Source organism: Trematomus bernacchii, unplaced genomic scaffold (genome assembly GCF_902827165.1).
Source record: "Trematomus bernacchii unplaced genomic scaffold, fTreBer1.1, whole genome shotgun sequence".
Taxonomy (NCBI): Eukaryota; Metazoa; Chordata; class Actinopteri; order Perciformes; family Nototheniidae; genus Trematomus; species Trematomus bernacchii.
The window spans coordinates 466270-489773 of record NW_022987888.1 but is presented as its reverse complement, the minus strand read 5'-3'; the positions used below and the strand labels follow the sequence as shown (position 1 = coordinate 489773).

General features: G+C 37.7%; 1 long non-coding RNA gene across 3 annotated transcripts; it reads right to left on the bottom strand.

The window, feature by feature from the left end:
* Window positions 1–578: 578 nt before the first annotated feature.
* Window positions 579–7049, bottom strand: LOC117469844. Of its 3 annotated transcripts, none has more exons than XR_004554625.1 (3): window positions 6966–7049; window positions 4482–4659; window positions 579–608 (listed from the first exon to the last, which is right to left on the bottom strand). It is a non-coding gene; the product is annotated as an uncharacterized LOC117469844 (long non-coding RNA). The 3 variants fall into 3 exon arrangements; XR_004554623.1 differs by lacking the exon at window positions 579–608 and adding an exon at window positions 1600–1628 and having other exon boundaries at window positions 4470–4659; XR_004554624.1 differs by lacking the exon at window positions 579–608 and adding an exon at window positions 1611–1628.
* Window positions 7050–23504: the final 16455 nt, after the last annotated feature.

Below are 23504 nucleotides of genomic sequence, written 5' to 3'. Positions count from 1 at the left end.
TGAACCGAAAGCAGCTATATAAGTGAAATAAGCTCCTATAGCACCTAAAGCACCTCCTAAAGCACCTAAAGCACCTCCTAAAGCACCTAAAGCACCTCCTAAAGTACCTAAAGCACCTACTAAAGCACCTACTAAAGCACCTAAAGCACCTCCTAAAGCACCTAAAGCACCTCCTATAGCACCTAAAGCACCTCCTAAAGCACCTAAAGCACCTCCTAAAGTACCTAAAGCACCTACTAAAGCACCTACTAAAGCACCTAAAGCACCTCCTAAAGCACCTAAAGCAACTAAACCACCCACTAAATCACCTCCTAAAGCACATAAAGCACCTAAAGCACCAAAAGCACATCCTAAAGCACTTCCTAAAGCACCTCCTAAAGCACCTCCTAAAGCACCTCCTAAAGCACCTACTAACGCACCTCCTAAAGCACAGAATTCACCAAAAGCACCTAAAGCAACTAAAGCACCTCCTAAAGCACCTCCTAAAGCACCTCCTAAAGCACCAAAAGCACTTCTTAAAGCACCTAAAGCAACTAAAGCACCTTTTAAAGCACCTCCTAAAGCACCAAAAGCACTTCCTAAAGCACCTACTAAAGCAACTAAAGCAACTAAAGCAACTATAGCACCTCCTAAAGCACCTCCTAAAGCACCAAAAGCACTTCCTAAGGCACCTACTAAAGCAACTATAGCACCTCCTAAAGCACCTCCTAAAGCAACAAAAGCACTTCCTAAAGCACCTACTAAAGCAACTATAGCACCTCCTAAAGCACCTCCTAAAGCAACAAAAGCACTTCCTAAAGCACCTACTAAAGCAACTATAGCACCTCCTAAAGCACCTTCTAAAGCACCAAAAGCACTTCCTAAGGCACCTACTAAAGCACCTAAAGCACCTAAAGCACCTAAACCACCTAAAGCAACTAAAGCACCTAAAGCACCTAAAGGACCTAAAGCACCAAAAGCACCTTCTAAAGCACCTACTAAAGCACCTAAAGCACGTAAAGCACCTAAAGCACGTAAAGCACGTAAAGCACTTCCTAAAGCACGTAAAGCAAATCCTAAAGCACGTAAAGCACGTAAAGCACCGAAAGCACGTAAAGCACGTAAAGCACGTAAAGCACTTCCTAAAGCACCTGAAGCACTTCTTAAAGCACCTAAAGCACGTAAAGCACCGAAAGCACGTAAAGCACGTAAAGCACCGAAAGCACGTAAAGCACGTAAAGCACGTAAAGCACTTCCTAAAGCACTTCCTAAAGCACTTCCTAAAGCACTTCCTAAAGCACCTGAAGCACTTCTTAAAGCACCTAAAGCACGTAAAGCACCGAAAGCACGTAAAGCACGTAAAGCACCGAAAGCACGTAAAGCACGTAAAGCACCGAAAGCACGTAAAGCACGTAAAGCACGTAAAGCACTTCCTAAAGCACCTGAAGCACTTCTTAAAGCACCTAAAGCACGTAAAGCACCTAAAGCACGTAAAGCAAATCCGAAAGCACGTAAAGCACGTAAAGCACCTAAAGCACGTAAAACACTTCCTAAAGCACCTAAAGCACCTAAAGCACTTCCTAAAGCACCTACTAAAGCACCTAAAGCATGTAAAGCACTACCTAAAGCACCTAAAGCAACTAAAGCACCTAAAGCCCCTAAATCCCCTAAAGCACCTAATGCACTTCCTAAAGCACCGAAAGCACCTAAAGCAACTAATGGCGCGTTTCCACTACAGCGCGCAGCCCGGTTTAAGAGGGCTGTGACGTCAGCGGCCCGTTTGTGGTTGCGTTTCCACTTGGCCTAGTACCGGCCGGCTGGTCCTAATTCTCAGTTTTTCTGGCCTCATAAAATCGTGGGGCCAGGGCCGAGAGAACCGGGCTGAGTTTGTGACGTCAACGCTCTCGGCTGCTGATTGGTCGGAGAGAATCGTCACAATCTGCGCGCGAGATAATCCATTTTTACAAACAGCATTTTTGTTAACAGAGGAGCTACAACAATGGCAAAGAAAAGCACACCATGGTCGGTCGAGGAAGTGACGACGTCCATTATATTGCAGATGATAAGGTCCAGCGGGTGCTCGACGGGACAACTCGCAATATCAAAGTCTTTCAGGAGGTCTCTACACAGACACTGGACTCTCCAACGGCGTTACTGGAGTCTGCATGGTACGTTTTTGCTAACGCTGTTATTTGCTTGAAAGCTTTGTGTCCCTGCTTTGTGTCCCTATCTGTTTTAAAGCTCACTTCTAACAAATAAGTCTATTTTATCCTTACATTTATGTTCGACAACCCCGATGGAGCCCCGAAGGCTAGCTAGGCAGATAGCATTAGCGAGAGCTATTGTTTGCTAACACCATATGTGCCATTGTTTACGTTCAGTTTGTCTTTTCTATAGTTGTTGTTGCTATTTATAGTATTGTGCTGCAGTAGTTTGTGGAATTTACAAGTCATGTTTCTGTTCTAGATGATTACATTGGGACTAGCGAGGAGGAACAGTTCCGAACAACGTCCTCTGCATCAACAGCACAAACCGAGGAGGAGACGATCTGGCCCTGCAGGAACGGCAACTGGCCCAGCAGAATCAATGCCATGTCTTATCTTATTGCTTGTTGATAAATAATTGCACCCACCAGCGATCACACAGAAAGATGGCATCATCTAGGCGTCCCTCTGCAGTCAGAAATATCATAAACACCATCGTCCACAAAGCACTGTACAGGGGTTTATGGATTTAAGAGAATACTTATCACAGTGAAACCTTTATCATCTGTTGCAATTAAAGCAAATAAGAGAATAAATACTTGGTTAAATAATACATTTGAACTCTTTAGCAGGACAACTCTGCATACTGTTTGAAATTGAGTTTGCTAGCTTGAGGTCCTCCTCTAAAACATAACATTACATATTTTGTAATGGTATTAAGAATACATGATAAATACATGTAGAAAAATTACTCAATTGTAATACCCTCGTTGTGCCAGACTCAAACACATTGCTTATATATTTCAAAGAGAAGAGAACAAAAGAAAACACCTATACAAAGAGAGCGGTGCACAGCGCTTAATATTTACTTGCACTATATTTCTGTTGATCTGGGTTATTGTGTTGCACTGTTGGAGGAGCCTGTGACCTAAGATGTTCATTGTCATAACTACACTAGCTATGTTCGTATGACAAAATAAAAAACCTTGAACCTTGAGGCTGTGTCTTTCAGACAAACCATCATAATCATATTATTTTATGCTGTGGATACTTTAGCCTCCATCCATGTTAACAATTTTTTACACTTGCATTTATGAATATAGTTCTGTTGTGTTTTACACTTTTGTATTTATGTTTATAGTTTGCTTTGATATTTGCTTAATTTATTAGATTATTATTATTATGGGGGCAGTACTGGTGCTTGAAATTCAAATATTTACTAAATAGTCAATTCTGATAACATTATTTTGGTTTAAATAATTTGACAAACACATGTATGTGAAAAAGAAAAGATGTATTTATGTTCAATACAATGAATATTTAGGTATTACATTATACATTCTAGGTATTCAGGTAGCGCATCAGACCCAAGTAACATGTAATGTAATGTTGACTAACTTATAACGAGCAAAACATTCCGGTTTTTAACATATATTATACAATTCCGCCTTTTCATTTTATACACAAATGTCGCTTTCTCACAATGTCCTCAGTATTTATTGCTTTTATCAATGAATAAACATGTATTACATTTTGCAAACATGAAAAAACACATCAGTTTTACACATTTTTAAACACCTTAATTCCTGAATGACAACTTCGCTGTTTTCTGTTCATAATGCCCTCTTTTGAATTCATGTAATGAACGTAGGTTTTCCTCAGGCATCCTGAAGTTCTCCACCCACTGAGTGTGTGAAAGATGGAACAATCACATTCCACCACTCGGTAGCTCGGTCGGTAACTTCTGAAATACACAAACAAAAGCATACATATTTTAATACGTAAAAGTGGTAGCTACAATTAATTAAATACTTGAAATACTTTGGTCGTATAGGGAGCGTGAGCCTAAACACATTGCTAGTTAGCGAACGTTAGCTTACCAAGTAGCATTGTAGTTAGTAGTGATTCGAGTCGTCCTGTAGTCTCTGCGGCGTAGGAGGACTGCCCGAACTCTCGCGTCAGCTTCTTCTATACGTCGCCTCTTTCGAAACAACTCTTGTCTATTTCTTGTGATAATAAACCACACAGCAAAAAACAAGCAAACGATCGCTTTCACATCTTCACATCTTCACATCCTCCATTGTTGTGTCGCATTGAAGATGACGTCACGGCAGTTTTAAGCAGCGTCGCTCCGCCTATACTGCGTTACTATAGATACTACCCCAGTTCCTAAACTGTAATGGAAACGCGCCATAAAGTGAGCTGGTCCTAACGAGGCCAATCGCGGCCCAGCCATACCGAGCGGGGCCGAGCGAGGCCGTATAGTGGAAACGCGGCATAAAGCACCTACTAAAGCACCTAAAGCACCTAAAGCACCTAAAGCACCCAGCAAGACGTCGGGGACATTTGGTGTTTTTTCATCAAGAACAAACCCAGGAGAGTCAACCATTGAGTTCACCACTGCAGTTTGTGTGGGAAGGATGGACAGGAGGATGGTGGCAAAGGGCAGGAGACTCCATCTTTTTAGGATCGCATACTGTGTATTTTTTGGGAGGGGAAAGAACAATGCATTATCAAACATTAGAGTTTGAGATACCAGTTCAAACCAGACCTTTTTGGAGAGGAATCATAATGTTATCTCATAGAGTGGTGAAGGGATTCACCAGTGGAGTATTTACTCTCCAACATGTCGATCGCGAGCTACCGGTAGCTCGCAAGCCCTCAATAAGTAGCTCGCCAAGAAAATCCAAAATGTAAAAAATACAAACAAAAAAAGGAAATGTAATACCCTATGCATAAACGAAACCTCAATCATAGCGAACTCTATCTACTTACAACAACTCTATATCTATCTAACACCCCTCCTCCCCCCACCCCCCACAATGAATATCGGCCAATCACGTTCTTGCTTGATTTCCGCGACCAGCGTTGCAGTCAGGAAGAAAAGCAAGGTGGAGCGGCACCTCACCACTTCATAAGGAGTTTGACCGTGATTGTCCTTCTGGCAGAATCTACACATCAGCCCCATTGAACACAGCCTAGTCCTGCCAGCCTATACAACACCTGAGGGTTTTTGTGTGTGTGTTGCAACTTACATATGTATTGCACTTGACGCACACACACGCATGGTGTAATTTCCACTGGGGACAGGGGAGACATGTCCCCCCCACTTTTCGAAATCCCGTTTGTGTCCCCCCACTTTACAAATATGTTTATTATTTATATTATTATTATTAAATATGCATAAATAAAAAGAAAGAATCTTTGAATAGATTTTCTTTTAGTAAACACTGAAAACGGGTCCCACAGACCCAAACAGCACACAAAAGTTAAAAGTAAGCATATAATAATGTTAAAATGTGCTAAATATATACACTGCAAAAAACTAAAAACAAGGAGTAAAAGTATCTCACGACTTGTTTAATTTTTTTAAGTAGCTCTCATCCTACAAAAGGTTGGAGACCCCTGCTCTACACACTGGTGAATGATTCCCAAGTTAAACTTGTATTGATCGGCATTGTGTAGACACAAAGATAATCAGGCTTTATTTCCTGGAGGAATACCAGGAATACATCTGGGATAAACTTCCTTTAGAAAAACTGCTTGTAGATTTGCTGGTTAATAAAAAAAATTATTAAATAAAAGATTGGATTTTAACATTTCACATCGTCATGAAGCAGTAATAAAATAAAATACTCCCTAAATGTCCTGTTTTAGGAACTTTACTTAAAGGGGACCTATCATGCAAAATGCACTTTTGTACGTCTTTTCTACATGAATATGTGTCCCCGGTGTTCCAGGGAACTCACCAAGTGTCAGAAAACACAACCCTCTCTATTTTCCTCCATACCCAAATCTCTAAAAAAGGGGCTGCAACGGATCTGATAAAAACTGATCCAGATTTGAACACTGTCCTGACGTCAGGACGGTGGCGCTACGGCTATTGGGCCAACTCCACCAATCAGGAGGAGACAGCCACGGCCATTGCCCTTCGAAAGTGCTGGAGACGCTGTAGTACATATGCCAGGCCTGTAGATGGTGCTGTTCTGCCCTTACACAAACAGAGCTAAAACATTTCAAATTGAGCAAAATGAGGCATGGCTAAAATGCATGATCTGTTTGGTATTTTGAAAACAAAAAAAGTATAAATATGCCTTATATAGGTATGGTCCTACACTATATTATTCAAATATAGCATGATAGGTCCACTTTAAGAAAAAGTAAAGAAGCATTGTCAGCAAAAGTTACTGAAAAGTTTGCAGAATCACCCGTTTTGCATCAACATGGGAGCAGCATCGTCTTGATAATTACAGTTATTTTGCGTATTCAGATTTACAAGAAATTTAATAAAATTCTCTTGAACTTGCCGTAGATTTCATATAATTTATATTTGAGATAGAAATTACAGCGTTTATATTTTGCAGAACTATAATTGTTTCATTTATTTATTTGTACTTTTGTAAAATCGCATAAAACATGGAAAACGTTGGATTTTGTCTGGATTTTTGTTTTTCTTTGATAATTTTACTTTATTTGACATATTACGTTTATTTGAATAAAACCTTTTGAAAAAAAACATTTAATACAATTAATTAAACTTTCACTTTATTTGACCTACATTACAACGTTTAGATGTTGCTGAACTACTGTATACATTTTATGTGAGTACAAACTGAAAATTATTTAAAAAAAAAGACATTTAAGACTTTGGGAAAACTGTGATTCCAATTTCTCATCTCCAATTTTCAACATTTTAAAAGTAATCCATTAAATGAGAAAATATTCCAGAGATGAACAAATTCAGAAATAATCCTTATAAACTTTTCCAAAAAAACAATTTACCATCTTGGTTCAGAGCTTCAAGAAATCTGCCAACACTGAGATGACTCAGATAGTGTGAAGGAAGGTACATTATATATATAACATATCTCTGGAGGTGTGGCTACAGAAATATCTGTGTCATCTGGGGTTGAACAACGTTTCAACATCTTTCCAACTCGTTCTCTTATCTTGGTTTAATGTGGTGCCTGTTCTCCATTAGAGGTTCAACAGGAGGAGACGGTTCAGGAGAGAAAGTCCTCAGACACACCCTGTAAACCAGTGGCTTAAATAACGTTCAACACGTATCTTAGTTAAAGAATAAGAAGAAGGATCAATGACCTTACAGCCAAATGATGAAACTCACAGTGACTGAAATAAATAAATATAGATATTTTAATTTCATTTTTTTTTCTTTCATTTAATCGTTTATTTGAATAGGGACAATTCACATTAATGAACACTTTAGACAAATAATGCTTCAAGTGTAAATATGCCGGATTTGAGCTTTTGAGCTCATTTCCATCCGTAGTCCCTGACATACAACATATAAGAACATGACATTTGTAAACATAGCAAAAAATAAATACATGATATGCAAAACAGCAAGAGCAGCACACACAAGTATTTACCACATGGCAGTACAATATAGCAGCTACGACATATAAAGTGCAAGAGAAGATACAAGAGATGCATCAAGTGCAAGAGGAGATACCCCTGTATTAAAGTGCATTTAGCGGTGATTAACAATTAACACTTTACAGATGTTACATGGGGGATGTATGGAGTCTCATTTACTGATGTGACTGATAGATGTCATGTTTCTATCTCATTGGCCTCAGAGCTGTCTGTCTGCTGGAGGCCCTTATTAAAAACCTGCTGCTTTCTGTCTGAGTAGTGGACTGTAAGACCCTCGTTTATATATCAGTTTGATATACTGCTGTGTCCAAGAATGAAAGGCTACGGTTTCAAAGTCAACAAATACATTTATTAAATGTCACAAGACTGCTTCTGTTACTTTGTGGTTAACCAGGAAGAATCCGGGCGGCGCAGTTTTGTATATATTCAAGACTCATTGGCCTCAGAGCTGTCTGTCTGCTGGAGGCCCTTATTAAAAACCTGCTGCTTTCTGTCTGAGTAGTGGACTGTAAGACCCTCGTTTATATATCAGTTTGATATACTGCTATGTCCAAGAATGAAAGGCTATGGTTTCAAAGTCAACAAATACATTTATTAATGAGATAACTCAGATGAACATAGCACTATTAAAGCACTGAACTTTATTTAGTAAGTCCACGGTTCCACTTTCTGTGCTGATAAAGATGTTATTGTGTTTCCTGCAGAGAGAGAGGAGCCAGCAACAGGTAGAGACCTGCAGAGAGAGAGGAGCCAGCAACAGGTAGAGACCTGCAGAGAGAGAGGAGCCAGCAACAGGTAGAGACCTGCAGAGAGAGAGGAGCCAGCAACAGGTAGAGACCTGCAGAGAGTCACAAACACCGTGAAGAGTCTGAATGAAATGTCACAACATGTCCAATTCCCCGTCTGGTCCTTTGTTCCGTGATTATCCAGCAAGAGTCCCTCTTTTATACACTGACTGTGAATATGATTTATTGTACTTACTCAAAGGAATAAACTGACAATGACAATACATATAAATATAGTTAAAAAGAAGAATCTCAAACATTTCATTTAACGGGTGGGGTTCAGTTAGGATATTTGTTCTGTGGCGAGGAGAGAAGACACTTGTGGAGGATCCAGTGAACGTGACTTACACTGACTCCGGTTTTTCAGATATGTGGTTTTCATATTGAAGGTGAAAGTCAGTATGTTTGGTTAAGTTGTTACTGCACACACTTTTGTGAGACAGCTTTTGAGTTTGAGTCTTGCAGATTACACAAACACCACGGTCTGTTTTTGTGAAGATATTACGATTTGTGTAACAGTTTATCAACAGAGCCAATGAAATGCAAAGACTTGTCAGAAAAACGTTATTCATCCCCTGAGGGAATTCCTAACAGTTGCTCCATTCTAGAATAAAATAATGAAACTATTCATTTACTGAGAGAAGTGGAACATTAGTACTGCTGAAACTGTCCTGCAGATATCTTCCCTTACTGTCTACTGTATCTTATTAGCATAGACATATGTAACCTATATTTACTCTGGTTCGATGCTGAACTGCGTGGTGTTGTGACAGTGACAATACATTTGAATATAATTAAAGAGTATAATCTCAAACATTTGGTTTAACAGTTTGTGCTCAGTCCTGTAGTTAATGTGAGGAGACAGTGAGAAGTGTGTGACCTTTAGAGGATGATAACATGCCCCTCCCTTCAGTGAACAAAGAGAAGTTTCTCTGCTCAGTATCAACACATAAAGACATACTTCTCTGTCTTTTTGTGGTAACAAGAAGGAGTCAGAGATCAGCATGTTCATTCACTTTTAGACTGCAGTTGGTTCGCTTTGAGAAAGATCTCCTTCTTGTTAACCTTAGATAAAGTCTTTAAAAAGCCTCTTAGATCATTCTCTTCACAAATTTGAACACAGTTTTTCTGAGAAACTCGTGAAAAGTTTACTTTAAGAGGTTCCCAAACTTTTTCTGTCAGGCCCCCTTTGGGTAATTGGAAATATTTTCGAGCCCCCCCCCAACCCGGTTCCCACGTAGATTGTTAGGATGTTTAGTATATAGTTGTACAAACATTACATTTTCTCTGCTAATATTAACAAGACACAAAGATCCAGCTATCATTGTATTTATTATTATGGATTGAACAGCTTCCACAAACCTCCGCGAGCCCCACAGTTTGAAAAAGGCTGTTATAGAACACGATGCTGCTTCAGATTAAAAAATAAATCAGTATTTCATTGAGTTGAAATCATCTAAAGCAGTCACATGCAACATGATATTCAATTCGACAGCACTATACGCTGCATTTTAAATATCCCAAATTATACCAGAAGAGTTGATCAAAAAACATCCTAAAAAATGTTTCAAACTAGTAAGAAAGCTTTTCTCAAAAAGATGTGTATGAAAATTGCTAATATTATTTAAAGGAGTTGAAAACATCTACAGCAGTAACATGCAACTGAGTGACAACTAGCATTGTACTGCACTTCAGGAATGCTATCAGGAACTTCTTTCCTTTTAGTCAGATCAGTGCAGACTGTTTACTGACTCTCCTGCTGTGACTGCACAGAGGTGGAAAGTAACTGCACAAATGTGACGTACTTGTACTTACTTGAGTATTTCCATTGTATGCTACTTTATACTTCTACTCCAATACATTTACTTAACAGCTTCAGCTTCTTGGAACAAAATGCATCTCTAAATACAGATGACTAACTCTTTAAGTTAAAAAGACTACAATTATTTAAATATTTTACAAAATGTTTGTCTCCATGCTACTTCATGCAGCAATATTATCTATACATGTCACATATATTAATATAATTATACACACATAAAGGCAATTTTTCTGCACAATGATTACTTTTAATACTTTAGGTACATATTGCTCATAATACCCCTGTGAAATGCAAATATAGTCAACCCGGTATCACGGCAAGACGTGAACATGTGACGATTTACCATACTGGGAGACGTGAAGATGTCACGATGTCGTCCCTTCAAACGTGACAGTTACACGGTATTGTTAACATGGCCCAACCAGTGGAGATATACCCGGAAATGCCAAGCAAATGGTCTACCCCGACGGTCGGTTGTTATTGTCAATATTAATATAATAAGGATTTTTTTTTTAATAGTCACACTCGATTTCGCCGATTTTCTTGTGGCCCCAGCTGGTCGACACCTCTTTTAGCAGAAACAAAGGCTACATTAATGTATTAAATCGATGTTAATCCATGTGTGTAGATGTGGAATTAACGGACGTGACGTTGTGCGATTGCGTTGCCAGGCAACAGCTTCGGTTCATGTTAATTTACAAACTCTTCAACTAGAACCGTAGTTATATTTAAAAACATTTTAGAAGGCCTCACAAAATACTTTAATGTAAATTAAAATTCAAATGTGAAGGAATGTGGGTACAGATGGAGCATCTTATTTCAGACTCCAGCTTACTGCTTCCTGCCTACTACCTGCCAGCTTCCTGCCTAAGACCTGCCAAAGACCAGTATCTGGGAATGTTAAGCCCTCCCACTATTTTCCAAGAGGGCGTTGCCAGATTTTCAATTTCAGGATTTAACCAGGAGATGGCGCTTCCTTCACAAAAACAGGAAGACAACTTTTCATGGACTTTCAGTTTTGTTTAGAAGAGCATTTGAACACATCAATATTTTAGATCAAATGAAGTATATCTAATCTTGTAATTCAATAATATATAGTCTTTATATATTAAATAACTATGGCCAAACTAAGACTTAGTTTTTCACAAGAGAAAATGCAGATATTATATAAAAAACTAAAGTTAAAATCTTGTTTTTAATGCCCCAAGAGCAATAAAAAGATAAGGAGGAGAAACGGTTTAAGGAAGTAAGCAATGAATACAGAATGTCGAAATCCTCTGTTTCACGCAATGTCGAACATTGAAGACAGAGGACGGCGGTCCCCCAATCTACACAGCGGGAGAAAGAAGATCATAAAGCAGATCGGAGGAGACATCACGATCTTTCCCACATTAGTGCAATTCACCTATACTTAACCCCAAATAAAAGAACCCAATAAAAACAGTTGTTAAATAATAGTGAAGTCACGTTGTAATAATAACTCATCTCTCGGTTTGAGTGTTCTTTTTCTGCTTTTCTTACTATTTCTCATTGTGGGGAAAAATAACACCCAGGGTCCTGATCGTTTTAATGAAGTTGAATACAGAATATTCATATTTGTCAGTGATTTAATGTCAATTCGGCAAACATAAACATAAATAATCTTGGTGAAGATGATGATTAAATTAGGATTAAAAATCGGGAGAGCCGGCTGCATTTCCTCTCGTTAGTTTTTTTCGACTAAACAACATTATTTTGTTAAATAACAACATGGTGATGTTTTGTAAATGATTACATGTCTTATTTAGCACAGACTATGATCCTATCCGTGACATATGGATCTTAACAAAGATCCGCTATACATTAGTACCAGACATACTGTACATCCAGCTTACTGTATCGAAGTTGATTTCACATGAGCTCCAGTGTGGAACCCCACTGCACCCCCTGGTGGATCATGATCCATTGCAGCTGGCTTCACAATAATTAAATGTATTTATCACGGGGGCGGTATCAAGTCAGACTGGGGGCCGGCTCTTCATCACGAACCGATCACGGGCCGATCAAGGACCGTGCACGAGCCAATCACGACCCTCGCGTTTCAAACTGTCCAAAATAAGACGCTCCATCTGTATAACAAAATACAAACGTCATTAACAATACCGTAAACAGACGTAGGCAAGGTCCTCAGCTCGGTGATTCGATGGTTTAGCCGCAATGCTCGTTGGGAAATGGTGTTTATGCGATGTGAAATCCGAAAATGAAATTTAAAAATAAAATAATACTTTATTCCTAGTGTGCTCGCTTTTCTCTTTGGAGGTCATCACATAACGGCATTGTAATACACGGTTCGGCTGCATTAAATATTACATATCTGCCGTAGTTCTGTATTTATAGAGCCCTGATGAAAAGACTTCTGGACAAACAGGAAGAACTACCGCCAAAACTGAAAACGTGACGTGGATCTTAAATATATAAGCAATTAAACAACATCTTAGATTTCTTTTCACACAATACGTCTCCTTGCAGTATCAATACTAATTCGGCTGACTTTTATATTTGATCCAATTGGTAGATAGGCTGTATTTACGCCATAACGGTGCACAGCTGATAGAAAAGGACTTGTCGTTTTAAAGATATTACTGATTTTCTTTGAATATAAGAATGTAAATACTGAGTTGAGAGAAGGTTTCTGGTTTCAGCCACATACAAGGAAATAGAGATTGAATTACTTCAAGTGACACTAACCGATCCAAAAAATCAAATGTTTCACAGTCAAGGAAGTGCCAAGACAATAACCTGAGTGACCCGTGTTTTTTTTTGCATGCCCTCCCCAGTGTGTCTTGTGTCTGTGATAAGTCCTGTGTGTGTCCCTTGTTCTGTGTTGGTTCATCATCTTTGTTCCCGGGGGAGGTCGCCTGCTCAGCCACTGACCCTTTCCAGGCCGTCCGTGTCAGGTCCCCCCTTCTGCCACTGGCCCTTTCCAGGCCGTCCGTGCAATGTCCCCCCTTCTGCTACTGGCCCTTCCCAGGCCGTCCGTGTCAGGTCCCTCCTTCTGCTACTGGCCCTTCCCAGGCCGTCCGTGTCAGGTCCCCCCTTCTGCTACTGGCCCTTCCCAGGCCGTCCGTGTCAGGTCCCCCCTTCTGCCACTGGCCCTTTCCAGGCCGTCCGTGTCAGGTCCCCCCTTCTGCCACTGGCCCTTTCCAGGCCGTCCGTTTCAGGTCCCCCCTTCTGCCACTGGCCCTTTCCAGGCCGTCCGTGTCAGGTCCCCCCTTCTGCCACTGGCCCTTTCCAGGCCGTCCGTGTCAGGTCCCCCCTTCTGCCACTGGCCCTTTCCAGGCCGTCCGTGTCAGGTCCCCCCCTTCTGCCACTGGCCCTTTCAAGGCCGTCCGTTTCAGGTCCCCCCTTCTGCCACTGGCCCTTTCCAGGCCGTCCGTTTCAGGTACCCCCTTCTGCCACTGGCCCTTTCCAGGCCGTCCGTGTCAGGTCCCCCCTTCTGCCACTGGCCCTTTCCAGGCCGTCCGTGTCAGGTCCCCCCCTTCTGCCACTGGCCCTTTCAAGGCCGTCCGTTTCAGGTCCCCCCTTCTGCCACTGGCCCTTTCCAGGCCATATGGGCATTGTGCAAATGTAGTAAAGATACTAAAAACTAGAGTAAAAGCACAAAAAAAAGCACAAAAAAAATAGCACGAAATTGTGTATTCTTTGTTTATTGTGGTTCAACTACATATTTGGAAGGAGTTGATCAAACTGTTCACCTCCTTGTTGCAATACGTATACTAAGGATAGTAACCAATAGAGGGCACCACAACTGCACTGTGCAGGACCAAATGTGTGATGTATTTTATTCACTGACATTTCAGAAAAATACCCAAAAGATGTATAACAAATTTGTAAATAATCTGAGAAAATATGTGGTAAATGTCTGAAAAAAAATAAATGTAAAAAGTTCCTTAAAAATATCCTAAAATATTTTAATAGATTCAGATTCATACAAATGTTCCCATAAATATTAGATTAATTTCTGATAATATTTTTGAAAAAAGTCTAAAAAAGTGTCATAAAAAGAAATTTATAAAGTCTTTTAAAACTATCCAAAAGCATTTGAATAATTCAGAAAAACACCCCAAAAGACATATGAAAATGTGTAAATAATTTGAGAAAATATCTGGTAAATGCCTGGAAAATAAATCATAAAAATACAGTTAAAAAGTCCATTAAATATATCCTAAAATATTTGAATAAATTCAGAAAAATACCCGAAAAATATGTGAATAATTTCAGAAAATATGTTGAAAATGTCTGGAAAAAAGTTATAAAAAAGAAATGTAAAAAGTTCATTAAAAGATATCCTAAAATATTTGAATAATTCAGAAAAATACCCGAAAAATTAATAAAACATTTCCCAAAAATATTAGATTAATTTCTGATAATATGTGAAAAAATTCTGAAATAGTGTCATAAAAATACATTTAAAAAGTCCCTTAACCTGTTAACCTGTTACCGGGGTCCTCCCGCAACATCTTGCAGGAAACAGTGTCTGAGGGCATGTTCATTTAACCTGTTAAGCCCTGAGCCTGTTTTTCAGGTCTCAGGCTCGAAAATGACATTCCCAGAACAAATGACCATATCGTCCCTTCTAAAAGGGTTAAATTAATAATCTGTTTTCTCAAAGTAATGATAAACCTGTGAGTTGGATGTAGAAAAATCTGAATCAATATAGATGTTTTTTATTTTAAAGAAAATTCAGAATTTACATAGTAAAAAACTGTAAATTATAGTGTCCGTCCAAAAATTCATTTTTACATGATTTCATTCATATTGTCGGGTTACAATTCTTTCAAACATTACACTGTAAAAATATTCACCGTGAATTCACAATAAATACCTGGCCAAATTTTGCATGACTTTCACAGTAAGATTCACAGCAATTTACTGTGAATGTCTTCACAGCAATGTATTGTAATTTCACACCCATGATATTACAATGCATTGTTGTAAAGGTAAAACTGTATACTGTAACTTCACAGCTTCAATGACTAAGGAATGACTGTGATATTACAGTATGTTACTGGGGAATTACATCATTTTGTTTTACATGCATTACAACAAGGGCCTGTACTTTTACATTTCTATTGTGAAAGCAATGCAGGAGTAGCCAGCAATTTACTGTCAATTTACAATGATAGACGTGCATAACTGTAGTCCCCAGCTCCGGTACTTCCTGGAGGAAGCTCATACAATGGTTTCCTGTCAAATACTATTGGATGACGTGACTAATCACGTCATCCACATACAGCAAGCAAAAATGCACAAAAAGCATCTCACCCGTGAGTCCAGTTGGGTCAAATCAAATAGGCTACACTGTAAAAAAGAAAACTGCCAAACAAAAACCCTTAAATTAAAGTAAAATACTTTCACTGAAATAAAGTGCTAAAGCAATTAATAAACAGGAATTGTCCTTAAAGATTTTACAGGAAAACACTGTAGTGTTACAGATGTTTCCTCTCTTTTCAAAATCCATTGTCTTAAAATGTTACATTCAAATACCTTAAATAAAGTTCTGATGAGAAAAAAAAATGTTACATTTTTTTTATTAGATTTTTATGATCAAACACAAAAGTAAATACAGAACCTAAAGTTCTACAGGTAGAATACTGTTATTTTACAGCTTTTTTCTAACATTTTCCAATCAAAGTACGTAAAATATAAAAATATTTGTAGAATTATACAACCATTAATGAATACAGGATTTAATATTTAAACATCTACTTATAAACAGTATAAACAAAAAGTAAGTTTAATTTTTTAACATTACTTTGAAACATTCTCAACTGAAAATAACAGAAATTACAAAATGGCGACATATGTTCACATTGTCCATTTGAAGGAGCAGTGTGCAGGATTTAGTACGTCTAACAATGGTAGGTTCCAACCAATGGATAACTTGTTCACTCACCCTCCTATCCCAAGTTTGTAGGACTTATTGGCTGCAAAAAACTTGAGGCCCAATCATGTTTCCTCTGTCCATTCTGCGCAACTGTAGATGTGACAGTGCAACCTAGAGGACAAAAAGACAACAATTAGTAAACCATAATGATGAATGTTATTATCAGCAGCTGCCAATAGATCCCCCATCTTGTATGATGGACCTTTGAAGCAGGGTTGGAAACTTAAACACACTGTTGATTGTAAAACAGTTCTTGATAGCATCCCAAGGGAATTGATCAAATGCTAAACCCCTTCCAGAAAAAACTACTTTCTAATACCTTAGAAACTACAACTAGGCTCCTTTAGATAACTTTTTACTTATTGTTCCTTATAGCTTTGTGAAGCACCTTGAGATGACGTTGTTTTTAAAGTGTGCTATATAAATCAAATGTATTATTATTATTATTATAGGCGCTGGCACGAATGCAATGCTTCAGCTTCCTACAACTTTAAAGCTGTGTGGATGTGGCTCTATGAAGAGTTGTTCATATTTTTCTCATTCATTTCATAAGTTTAGAAGGGGGGAACATAGTCTAACAACAGTTAGCTTTTGTTAATGTTACCTCGAGCCAAACTTGTGAGACTTGTTTCTGAAATCCCTTTGTCTTAAAGTGAATACATTAAACAATGGAGCTTACCCTAAAACTAACCACTGGATTGCTTGTCTAACATGACCTAGTCCATAAATGAGGTAAGGGTGGGAACAATCAAACGCACCCTCCCAGTGTTAGCGAAGTACAACTGGGATTTCGAAGAGGAAGATATGCTTGGTCAATTCTTAATAAAAAAGAAAAACCAACAAATTGAGCACTTGAGTTTTCATTAGCAGCGCCTAGCTACAGCTGCGGAGCTTCGGTCAATACCGCTAACAGTCTATTTCCTTGAAATGGTACATATCGCTGAATCTATATTTTCATCTTCAGTTGATGAAATCTGCATAATGTCCCTGTACAATAAGATTCGAGCATTTTGTAATCCAGTGAGGAAATTCAAGACCAGTAAATATTGATTGATTAAACAACACTGAATACAATTGTAGGGTTTTCTTCAAACTCAGACTCTCTGCTGCGGCTGTACCTCAAAAGACAAAACAATTGTCTGATGATCTTTGTTGAAAAAGGTCTGATTGTCCTGTACATGTACAATGTGGGGTATTTTTAAATACTTTACTAAACCACATTGAATATTATGTTAGACACAAGTTATTACTCACATATCAAAGTCTTTTCATCTGCAAGATGGAAGAATAGCTGGGTGCTGCCTGGAGAAACTGATGAGGGACACAGGCTGGCGTCAGCACCTTTCCACACAGCCATCACATCTTCTCTTCCATAGTCTTCACTGTCCACTGGTGCTCTGTCAAAAGAGTGAACATCACAGCTGTCATGTTAACCCTTTGTTACACAACATACAACCAACATGCGTCAAAAGTGACCCGAATTAGTTTTAATTGTAAATATCTTTGCAATAAATTACTTTAATCATTCAGGATTCCAGGTATTCCTCAATTAACCTGTTTTGGATCAACACCAAATTAAATTTGTCCTTTCTTACTTTTTGAATACAAATCATGTTTGTATCACTACACTTCACAACATGGGTAAAAAATGATCCGTGTTATTTTGCTATGTTATTTCATGCATTGCTGAGTGTTTCTTTACTATACATTTTCAAATCTATTCCTTTAGTCATTAATATTCAAAGTATTAATTAAATGCCTTGTTTTTGATTACCACAAATCATTATTTTCATTCTCCCGTTCTTAAATGATGAACTAAAATAGTTTAGGCCAAGTGTGATAAAAATGCAAAAAAAAATACATACTATAATGTTAGCAGTGATTTGGACCAAGCATGTATGATGTAGTAATACAAAAACTATTTTAGTTCACAGTGTGACATTAGTTAGTCATGTTAGCTTGTAATATATAGAGCAGAGCTAACTAGCAAGTTAGCTAAACGTTAGCGGTTAGCCGTTTATGCTATGCTAGCTGTAACTAGAACATAACTATAACTATAACTGAACATTAACTAACTGGATACCACTGTAAGAAAGCTGTGAAACTTTACAATAAACTTGGCGACAACACTGTGACACCCCGCTGCATGTTTATGTGTAATTCTCCCGTGTTGGAGATGAGGGTGGCGCAGCAGCACTGCAATAAACTGTAAACTAACGTGAGCTGCCACCTGTTAAGCCCGGTTTCCCGGGCGCAACATCTTGCAAGAAACAGCATCTCAGGGCTTCTTAACATTTAACAACTTATTAATCATAACGGGAAGAAACTCAGCTAAGCAGAAGAAGAAATGTAACCTTAAATAAAAAATAAAACATTCACAAACTAAGGATATTCTAAATACATGTTTAACTCCATTACAGTCGCAGGACTCACCAGATCTCAAGTCTTCTGTTCTTTGTTGACGACGTCCCGATGCTCATATTTAACGTGTAGATGTAAAACGATCCCGATATTAATCTATAAACTCCTGCAGCAGAAATACAGGAGACCCGCTCAAACTGACGTGGATGTTTCAAATGTGAACGACAGGCGCAGACAGTTCTCATTGGCAGGTTTCTTCGATTACGTTTATATTAACCAATCAGGAGTGTTGTGGACTCATTCCAAACATGCCTGACTTGTCTGCCGTGTTATGGCTGAATTCTATTTCAAGTGCCGTAGCTCTGGCTGTCGGCCAGAATCCGAAAACCATACATTATACTGCATGTAAGACTATAACTAACCCTTATTACTGTATATTGACCAATGGGAAAAACAACACAGCAACATAACACATAAATAAAACAAGGATAACTGTGACTTATTGTTGAGTAAATAACAGTGTGTGTTTTAAACCTTGGTCCTCCCTGCAGAGATTTCTCCACTTTCTATGATTTTTTTTTTTTTTTTAATGATATTGTCAACTGTAGATGTTTACAATATAGTAAGTTAGGAATTTCATGAAAACCTATTTATTTACTTTTGTTTCAACATTGGATATTTTGTGTTTGTGGTGGATTCAATCGAATATTGAGAAAATGATTTATATAAAAATGTTTGACACTTTTTTTTTACAGTTTCATGTGTAGGTACCTTAAAATTACAAAGAAATATCTTAAAGTCTTATAATAGTAATACACTTTTATATTACGAGGAGTTACATATTTAATTGCAGCTAATAATTTTTATTTTACATACATCTGCATGTATTTTCTGAAAGTGCAAAGATACTGTAAATATGATATAGTAAATTTACTTTAAAAAAAAAATGAAATAAATGTTATTTGTTGTTGTCAAAATACTTAAAATAATGTTTTGGGTTGTTAATTTATAGTTCATATCTGTAATTTTACGGGATTTTGCAAGTTATTTAAAAAAACATAATTACTATAAAAAAATAATTATTTCCTGTAAAATTAGGATCTTTTTTTACAGTGTATAGAATGTCTCAGTTCAAATCTTCCAGACGGTTTGAGAAGTAGGCTATGCTGCAGGACACACGCCGGTTAGAATAGTCTATTCTGCACATGTGCAATGCTGCACAATTCAAATTTTACAGTAATGGGTTGTGCTATTACAGATGATTTTGAGTACAGTGCTTTACTGTGAAATAATAGTTAAATAATGTCAAATCCAATTTTACTGTAGTTTTATAGATATTTTGTTGTGATATTACAGGGGCTTTTTATTACAATATTTCTCTGTAATATGATACTCTTAAATGCTGTGAAATCCTTGCAATGTTTACAATGCTGTTGTGATATTACAGAGAATTTTGATTGCAGTATTTTATTGTGAAATAATAGTTAAATGCTGTGAAATCCAAGGATACAGTCCTTTTTACATGTATTTGTTGGGATATTACAGGGGGCCTTGATTACAATATGTCACTGTAAAATAATACTGTTAAATGTAGTGAAATGCTGGTAAATATTTACAGTGTACATTTAATTACAACATATTAATAAAATTATAAAATGCAATAACGTGCTTTAACTAGTAGGTGTCCCTTTCTATCAGCTGTGCACCGTTATGGCGTAAATACAGCCTATCTACCAATTGGATCAAATATAAAAGTCAGCCGAATTAGTGTTGATACTGCAAGGAGACGTATTGTGTGAAAAGAAATGTAAGATGTTGTTTAATTGCTTATATATTTAAGATCCACGTCAAGTTTTCAGTTTTGGAGGCAGTTCCTGTTTGTATAGAAGTCTTGTCATCAGGGCTCTATACATAGAGTTAACTACGGCAGATATGTAATATTTAATGCAGCCGAAACGTGTATTACAATGCCGTTATGTGATGACTTTCAAAGAGAAAAGCAAGCACACTCGGAATAATGTATTATTATTATTTTTTTAAATGTTTTCGGATTTCACATCGCATAAACACCAAATCCCAGCGTGCATAGCGGAATATCAGTATGAGAAAAACGGCATCCTCTGTCCTTTGACCCTCACATCTTACAAGGACAAACTTCCAGAGAAAAACCCACAGTTAATATACACACATTCCTTCACATTTACATTTTAATTTACATTAAAGTATTTTGTGAGGCCTTCTAACATGTTTTTAAATATAACTACGGTTGTAGTTGAAGAGTTTGTAAATTAACATGAACCGAAGCTGTTGCCTGTTGCAATATACAGTCTATGGTTGCTACAGAGGATTGTGGGTAATGTAATGTTTTCGGCCATCCAAAACTCATACAGTAGAAAACGACTTGTTTCTCAGAATTGAAGGGGAAAACGTGACAAAAGCATTGTACACTAAAACCTATCAATGTCGTTTAATTAACAAGGATAATCTGGTGTTTTTGAGTTGATGAGTAGTGGAGATATCACTGTCAAATCAATCGACAGTAAGGGGAATACTTACTTCCGGGTGTACAATTCTCCGTTATCCAATGGGAATGGACGCTCACATTGCCTTTAACAGCCGCCGACACAAACGAATGCCGTGCTTCCATAAGCGTCAAATCCCGCCGCAGATGGGAATACATTGCAATCAGTTGAAAGCTATTTGCATCTGTTTATGAAGCTGAAGGAGCCTAGGAGCGTCCCAACTGCACGCCTCGGGACCCTGACCAAGCGTCGCTCCTGGACGTTTATGGAGTGAGAGTGTGTTGGTTTATTTGATACCAATTTGGTAATACAATTAATAAAAACAACAAGATTTGGGTTCGTTCTTCAGATGACTGTGACGTTAACGTGTAAGCTCAATAATGAACTCCAGCTCAACCAACCATATTGTAATATCTAAGTAATCATCTTAAAATATGACATTAATAATTGTAATATACACACATCTTATTGTGAGGTTGATTTCACATACACTAGGCTGCTCTTCAACACTACTCAACAACACAGACCTAATATAAATAAAAGGGTCATGTTATAAAACAAGTCACTCAACAATTCATAATCATTAAGGTGGAATCTATCTATATCCAGAATATTTGTTATTGCATCCAGGGGTAGAAACATGTATATTTCTGCTGTAAAGTTGGGCATTGGTCTATGGAAATCGATCCTTTCTGCAGTCATCGCCTATCGGCCAATAGATGAACTGCAGTTCGTGGCACTTCCTTATTGGCCTCCCGATTCTTCCCCAGAGTTTGCCGCTTGGTTCCCACATGCATTTCAATCCAAACATGCACTTTTCCTTCCGTCCACCAGATGGCCTCAGTCTGTAACTTTTCATATGCTCACCTGTTTCCCTTTATCCAATCACCCCACAGTATTTAACCAGCCCACCTCCACCTGAACTTTGCACCATAATCAATGTCGCTTCATGTCTTTGTTTTTATAAATAAATCAGTGAAATTATTTAATCTGCCTGAATGTCCTCTCTTGCTTTTGCCTCTCTACACACCTGTTGAAAGACTTCAGGTGAGGCACATTAACAAATATATGTATGTGTTTGAACTGTTTTATTTGTCAGTGACATGACTTTACCGAGGGACAATTTATTGTAATTCCAATCCATCAAGCATCTTGAGTTTTAAAAACTCTGGCCCTACTCCAATATAAACACTGACTGTACCATATGTTTAAAGCCTGCAGTCACTTGCTCATCCTCCCTTATCTTTCTTCGGTGTAACTGAAGCGGCAAGCAACTCAAACCGTTTGACCATCGTTTATTATCCGCAAAAATAACACTTTCTATGTTTACAGGATATACAGCAGAAGCAACTGGGTCATGGGGGATTTGAAAAGAGGTTAACCAAATAGAGGAAGCTGGTATCATTCTTTGGTCACACAGTTAAACCCCCTGTGTGAAGGTCAAAATATCCTAAAATATTTGAATAATTCAGAAAAATACCCAAAAGATATATAAAAAAATTGTAAATAATTTGAGAAAATATGTGGTAAATGTCTGGAAAATAAAAATGTAAAAAAGTCCCTTAAAAATATCCTAAAATATTTGAATAAATTCAAATTAATACAAATGTTCCCAAAAATATTAGATTAATATCCGACAATATGTGAAAAAAGTCTAAAAAAGTGTCATAAGAATATATTTATAAAGTCTTTTAAAAGTATCCAAAAATATTTGAATAATTCAGAAAGATACCCCAAAAGATATATAAAAAATGTCCCAAAAATATGTGAATAATTTCAGCAAATATGTGGAAAATGTCTGGAAAGAAATCATGAAAAAATAAATGTAAAAAGTCCATTATCCTAAAATATTTGAATAAATCTGAAAATAACCCGAAAGATTAATACAAATGTTCCCAAAAATATTAGATTAATTTCTGATAATATACGAAAAAAGTCTTAAAAAAATTGTCATCAAAATACATTTAAAGAGTCCCTTAAAAATAAATATGTGAATAATTTCAGAAATCCTAAAGACAGTTTTATTATCTGGTCTCATGAATAATCCAATCAGCGTCTTTCATAATCTTATCAATAATGAATCCATTTCTTCAATAACTTCTTAATCATTCGTGCAAACACACACACACACACACACTGATAAATCCTCCATCCAGAACAGTTTGTCCGTGTTATTAAATATTTATCGGTACATACACACTTTGCTGTTGTTACAAAGTCCTCCTGACTTTTGACCTTTTCAAGAGATCAGCTTACTGCGGCGGTGAGTGTGGACGGTCGGAGCATATACAACGTTAGCTTAGCCGATCTCCATTCAGAAAACACGCATTTCAAAAGGTGTTTCGCCTGCCGTCTGTCTGCAGACTTGTCAAAGCATTAATTCATGGTTATTACTAACCGGTATCAGTATGTTGTTACTTCGGCATCATTTTGAAACGTGTATTACAATTAAATCGAGGTCAAATATGTTCATCTTGTTGTAGTTGTAGCCCCCTTGCCAGCGATTCT